The sequence below is a fragment of the Dendrobates tinctorius genome, unplaced genomic scaffold, assembly GCF_039654945.1.
Source record: "Dendrobates tinctorius isolate UK_male_01 unplaced genomic scaffold, ASM3965494v1 ptg000008l, whole genome shotgun sequence".
In the NCBI taxonomy this organism is placed as follows: Eukaryota; Metazoa; Chordata; class Amphibia; order Anura; family Dendrobatidae; genus Dendrobates; species Dendrobates tinctorius.
Genome location: NW_027361676.1, coordinates 65541468 through 65548615, shown reverse-complemented (window position 1 = coordinate 65548615; position 7148 = coordinate 65541468). Strand labels below are relative to the sequence as shown.

General features: G+C 41.6%; 1 pseudogene; it reads right to left on the bottom strand.

The window, feature by feature from the left end:
* Positions 1-5866: 5866 nt before the first annotated feature.
* The window catches only part of LOC141089349 (uncharacterized), a 79179-nt pseudogene continuing 77897 nt past the window's right edge, over positions 5867-7148 (bottom strand).

Below are 7148 nucleotides of genomic sequence, written 5' to 3'. Positions count from 1 at the left end.
AGGGTCGAGGAGCTAAAGAAAGAGATCTTGGAGCTCAGAGGTCACCTGTCTACCTGGCAAAGTGTGAACAAGCACCTCAAGGAAGAGATGGAGGAACTCAGGAGTAGTTAACAGTCTTCGGTGGGAGAAATTGGACGAAGACTTACCACAGGTGAGCGTGAGTGATAAGACAGAACTGCCAGTAGCCATAGTGGCCAAGGGTCATGAAGTGATCCAATCGTGTGAAGTTGATGAGTTAAGAACTGAAGAAGACAATCACCCGGTCGGGTCAACTGTAGTGACGGAAGTGTCCGTGGTAAGGCCAGAGCCTCCTGGCCTGGAAGAGAGCAAGACCACGTCCTTCAAGACTGTGATTGACGTTCCAGAAAACATGCAAGACGCCAGTGCAGAGGAAGGTGTACATGAGGCTTTCAAAGAGGCGGTCAAGGCGTGTGAGGTGCACTGGGCACCTGAGACGCGGCAGTTAGTGATAATATCCGCTGGAGAAGATACAGCAAACTGGGTATCTGTCCTGAAAGAGATGCATTTGCAGTGTCTCCACATCAAAAAGTTGGTCAGGCAGAGTAATGTGAAAGCTGCTCGACGCCTGGAGTTAGCCAGGGAGGCTATGGATCGGCTAGGTTTGCGGAAAGACGTGGTTCCGGTACCCAAAGCTCTGATTGGGAGAATCATTGGAAGATCCGGGAAGGTAATGCAAGATCTTGTGAATATCTCCGGTGTGGTGAGGGTAAGGATCCCTCCTGATGATGAAGACCAGGTATCCAGTGAAGTAGGTAGAATTCCCATCATGGTGGTTGGCACCGTGGAGAGACTGAGAGACTTTCGGATGTTCGTGGAGTATCGAGTGGGGTACCTGCGAGAAATTGAGCAGTTGAGGCTGGACCGTCAGCGAATTAATAAAGAAGTACGGAATACCAGGTGGTGGCTGCCTGCAACCCAACAAGATGTAAGGACCCGAAGAGTTCCGCCAAGAAGTGACAGGGCAGATGGCCGAAGAATGTCAGCAAGTGGCAGTTCGATGGGCCGTGCGAAGCTGAGAGACATTAGTTCCTGTGAGATGCTGAATGAGTCAGATTCAGGCCAGACAGTAGGACTGATTAAGACTGATGACCGTACCAACCGGGAGAGCCGGTCAGTGGGAGAACGGTCAGGTGACGAAGCGCATTCTAAGAGGGTGGTGACTAAACAGTGTCTGATGACGCAGACAGACTGCAACTGGAGGGTCAAAGACAATGACCGATATTTTGACCGCTGGGGGCGGGGGAGGCCTAATGCAGAGATGAGGCCATATGACCGATGGAGACGGTTGTCTCGACCTGGGGGGCAAGGTGTAATGAGGGCCCGGTCTCGAGATCCTGTTGTAAAATTGTGTGTTCAACCCCACAAGTTTGAACAGAGGGGCGGGGTATGTGGTGTAATGACCACTGTGTCCACTAGGGGGGCTGTGTGGATGTCCCAAGAGAGAGGATGAGTGGCAGAATACTGAGTTGCCGCTGTGTATCTCAAAGTGGGTGGCTTTGAGATGAAGGCTTGGTTATGTGCTGATCTGCAGAGCTGATCTTTCATGCCTATGTGTTAGGGAGAAGCCTTCAGGCAGCTGGAGAGATGGGCGGGTTCTAGCTGCCTACAAACCCTGTCTGATAACACCTATAGTAAAAGGCTATGTGAGTATGTGAAGGACCTGTGATGAGGTCATAGCCATGTGACCTGTGGGCGTGGCTACAGACCATATATGGTGGCCAGGGTATGTCACATGGGTGAATGCTGGGACCTGATTGGTCCAGTTTGGAAGGTCCCGTGAGGAGAAGGATCTCCTCACTATCAGCCTGTGGAGCGGCTGTGTGTAAGCTATGGCGATGTGTGCCTGAGAGCTCCCTGGAGGGAACTAACGTATGCGATGGTGAAGCCGCATAAGGAACCCTGATGGGTGAGATAACGCTGAGGCTGATTAGCCTATCCAATGGACGCTATACTGATATGACTTGTATGTTGATTACACTGGTTTAAGCTGAACAATAAACCATATGGACTGTGATGGTATATGAAAATCCTGGTGCTGGATGTGATTTTTGTGGCTGCCAAGCGAGAATCCCCTACTTACATGACAGCACTACCTCACAGTACTCTCCCCTTGCGGACATCAACTACCCCTCTGGGGTGGTAACCAGGCCACTCCTGGTATATATGGCATTGATAGCAGCATTATGGAGGCTGCGACCGCCGCTGAATCTCCACCCGAGTTGGGCATTTTCTTCCTCCCTCAGTGTACCTTTACTGTTGTCAACAGTTGCTCTCTGACAGTCAGGATTGAGCTCTTCCTTGTCTCCAAATCGGATCATCCTGCTTTTCACTTGCTCACAATAGAGCGCAGCTCCAGCTTCACTTTGCCCACTAACGTCAGAGTGCGGGCCGGGCTTCGCTTCGTGCTTTATTTCTGGCTCCGCCCACAATGGCACGCCCCTCTCTGCTTGCATGCACTGTGTGATGCAGTTATGGCGGTAATTTGAAAGCTCATTAAAATCTCTAGCACACAATTTAATAAAGTCATGGCACACAGTACCCAGCTTTGCCAGGCTTCTTGTACCTAGCTTTGCTAGGTTCGATAATCCTGTTCGTCGTGACACCAGTTGGATCACCCTGCAGGGCTTTAGGGTACTTGGTACCGGGTCCGTTGAATTCAATGGGGGATGTCACGGTGGCAGTGACCCGGTCCGTGGCCCTGGTAATGCAGTAATAAAATTGAAGAAAGTTGTGTGATGTTGAAGTGTGACGCCACCCGTGGTGTTTAGCAATGAGTGACCGACGCTGCGGTTTTGGTCCTCTGGGGCTGATGGTGATGCAGCAAAGAATGGATCAGCTCCCCATGGGTAGAGCGGGGGCCCCAGGACAAAGATACAGTATTTGATTAATGGTTCAGATGGCGGTGAACGTTGGGGTGCAGAGAAATAAGAGAAGGACACAGAAGGGTGCAGGTTTCTTTACCTTTTACTTGCAAGTCATTACAATCTGGGGTACCACATACAGGTGATGGATTGAAGGAAAAAGTTTTTTGTCAGCTCACCAAACCGTAGCAAATGCGAAGTCTGGAGGAATGCAATCAATCCTGGGCGGTGCAGGGAACTTGGATTCCGGAAAATCTTGTAGGCACAATACTTGGGAGATGTTCCAGCAACTTCGACCAAAGGATGGTTAAAATCAAAAGACTTTATTCCAAAAAAATGATTAAAAACAGAATAGATGCATAAAAAACATATGGTTCACCAATGTGACAGACGCTTACGCGTTTCGGACTAGAGGGTCCTTACTCATAGCTTAACATCTTACAAATAAGCATATACCTATATACACTTGCTGGCTGAAGTAAAGTGGGAGGGAAACAAAATGGGCAGAGGTCCACAATAGCAGGAAGGGAGGATTTTCTCCAAAAAAAAAGAGCATAGTATCTGAACATGGAGGAAATCACCACATCATCTTAATCATATTTATATAAAAGATCAGATTTTAAATTCATGCCTGCGGGATATCGTGTTTTTAACTTAAAAATCCACATTGCTTCTTTGCGCTGCAATTCCTTTTTTCTATCACCTCCCCTCTTGGGGTTTGGGACAGTTTCTATTATATTAACCCTACAAGTACTGACATCTCCTCCATGTACAGAAATAAAATGCTGAGAGGCTCCCGAGGGACTCCTTGTAGTTTTATTACATGAATCATAAAGATGTTCAGAAATCCTTTTGCGAAGAGGACGTGTGGTGTTGCCCACATATTGAATGCAGCATGTTTCACATGTTATTAAATAAATAACATATGTGGAACTACAGTTGGCAAACATATTTATGACATATTCATTTTTTGTAACTGTGGATTTAAATGTAGACGTATTATACATGTATTTACATAAACCGCATGATCTTATTCCACAACGATAGCTACCAGAGACAGATAACCAGCTTGAATTATTTTCTGATGAAAAACGCAAAGTGTGATCACTGGGGGACAAAATATTCGCAATTGTAGTTCCTTTTTTAGGAATAAAATTGCAGCCTTTATCCAATATAGTTCTCAAAGTTGGATCCACCCGTAAAATAGGTAGATTTGATTTAATAATTTCCGTTATTTGATTAAATTGATCACTATATTTAGTAATAAAAACTGGTTTCTCCTCAAAATTACTAAATTTTGATTTTATTTCCAAATAATCATCTCTTGTTTTTCTTTCTGCTACAATTTTACCCCTATTAATTTGATGCTTGCGATAACCTCTAGTCTTTAATCGTTCATCAATTACTTCACATTCCTGTCTGTAAAATGAATCAGTTGTGCAGCACCTCTTGGCACGCACAAATTCACCTACTGGGAGATTATTAATGACATGTTTGGGATGGTTGCTGCTAGCATGCAGCAAAGAATTACCTGATTGCGGTTTTCTATATAAACATACTTCAACCCTAAAATCTGCTTCATTTCCAATCAACATCATGTCAAGAAAAGCAATTAGTTCTTTATTCATATGATATGTAAATTTTAGATTATGATTATTAGTATTAAGGAATTTTATGAATTCTTTTATATTATCTGGATCACCCTTCCATATTATTATCAGATCATCAATGAATCTTCCAAAAAATTCTATATGATCCATAAAAATATTTTCCTGACCATAAATTTTTTCTTCCTCCCATCAAGTAACAAATATATTTGCCAGCGATGGGGAAAATTTCGCCCCCATCGCACATCCTTGTAATTGAAGGAACAAATTGCTTTTCCTTTTAAACATAAAGTAGTTGTTTTTTAACAAAAATTCAGTTACAGATAAAATAAATTGCTGCAATTCCACACTGTATTTAGTATATTTAAGCAACTGATCCTGAAGTGCACGAATAGCTAGATGATGAGGTATAGATGAATATAGTGTAGCAATATCTGCAGTAACCCATGTATAATTACTATTCCCCTAATGTTCTTCATTACACGTAACACATGTTTGCTGTCCTTGATATAGCTAGGTGATCTCAATACTAGAGGTTGAAGTCGTGCATCCAACCAATCCCCCAAATTCTCCAATAATGACCCTATTCCAGATACAATAGGCCGCATAGGTGGGGGAAATACCCCCTTATGAACCTTGGGCAAGGCATGAAAAAGAGGAATTTTGGGGAAAGGTGGATTCATAAATTCCAATTGCTGACTAGTAAGAAAACCCATCAAATGTCCTTCTTCCAAAATTTTCATTAAAAGAACTCTTATCTCCTCTGTAGGATCCTTCAATAACGGCTTGTACACAACACTGTCTTGAAGCAACTTATGCACTTCTTGTTCATAAAGACCAGTGTCCAGTATAGTAGTAGATCCACCTTTATCTGAATTTTTTATAACAATGTTAGAATTTTTCTTCAATTCCTCCAATGCATTTTTTTGTTTTTTTGTTAAATTTTTTTTATTGTTCTGATTTTTATTTTCCAATGCCAATTTAGTAAGTTCACTTTCCACCACTATTTGAAATTCCTCCATCACTGTGCTACGTGACTGCACTGGGTAATAAGTAGGATTGGGAACCCTGTTTCCAAACAGACGGTCATTTATGTCCAAAAAAATTTTTCTTCTTCTGACATTTCATACAAATTTTTTAAAATAATCTGATCTGAAAAAGATTTTTCTGAATATTCATTCACAGGTGGAATCTCATCTTGGACAGTATGAATAGAGTCTTGTTCATCAAAAAAATGTTTCTTTATTGTTAAACCTCTGATAAATTTATTCATGTCCAGAATTGTGTCAAAAAGATTAAACTGTTTATTTGGGACAAAACCCAGTCCTTTATCCAGAACTTCCACCTGTGCATCTGACAAAATTGTAGCTGACAGGTTTAGAACTGTTTGTTCCTCTTTTGGTAGTGCCTGGTGTAGTAATTTCGTCTTACGATATTTTCGCCCTGCCCGCCTCCGTTTTTTCTTGATGACAATACTTTGTTCTGTGAATCCAAGTTTTTTGCCAGGATAGAACTAGTAGTCGCTGCCTGTTCTTCTATGTCTACATCAGACTGATCAGTACACCCATCTGTATTATCAGTAGACGAAAAACTCACATGTCTTTGCGATTTATACCGCTTTCGAAAACTACTGTTCGGGGTGTTATTTCTATTGAATGTTTTCCAACTGTAGACCACATTTTCATCATAATCTCTAATGTCTCTTTTAAATTTTTCTTGTTTCCTTTTTACAATGTCCCCTTCCAGCATATTCAGATTATCAAAGATCTTCTTTTTAGATTTGATATAATAATCCGTTTTCTCAAATTGTATTAATTCGGTTTCAATATCTTTGATTTTTTTATCCAAAACGGAAACTTTTTCTTCCTCATACTGGATAATAAGGGACATTAATTTTATGGAACAATCTGACAGAATGTTATTCCACTTGTCAGAAAATGAGACATCAAATAGAACTGTGGAGCGTTTATTCAATCTTAAACCTCTAGGAATCATTTCATGACCTATATAATTTTGCAAAGTGGTCAGATCCCACCACGTTTTTAATCTGATGATCATTTGTTTTTCCAATTCTGATATAGATTTTTCAATATTATCATGATCCTTCAAATCCACTCTATTTGTTCTAGAAAACACAGCAGCGGCCTTGTTAAGTCTATCCACATTTTTTATAGAAAAAAATTCCGAGTCCTTAAAGGACACTTCACCTTCAGCCATATTATATAAATAGTCTTTATCTTTAGAAAATGAACTATTCACTCCAGAGAAAATTATTATTATAGATCAAATTCAGCTACTGGTTTATAGGAGCAAGACATAAACCGGCAAGTACACAAAGGAAAAAGTTTTTTGTCAGCTCACCAAACCGTAGCAAATGCGAAGTCTGGAGGAATGCAATCAATCCTGGGCGGTGCAGGGAACTTGGATTCCGGAAAATCTTGTAGGCACAATACTTGGGAGATGTTCCAGCAACTTCGACCAAAGGATGGTTAAAATCAAAAGACTTTATTCCAAAAAAAATGATTAAAAACAGAATAGATGCATAAAAAACATATGGTTCACCAATGTGACAGACGCTTACGCGTTTCGGACTAGAGGGTCCTTACTCATAGCTTAACATCTTACAAATAAGCATATACCTATATACACTTGCTGGCTG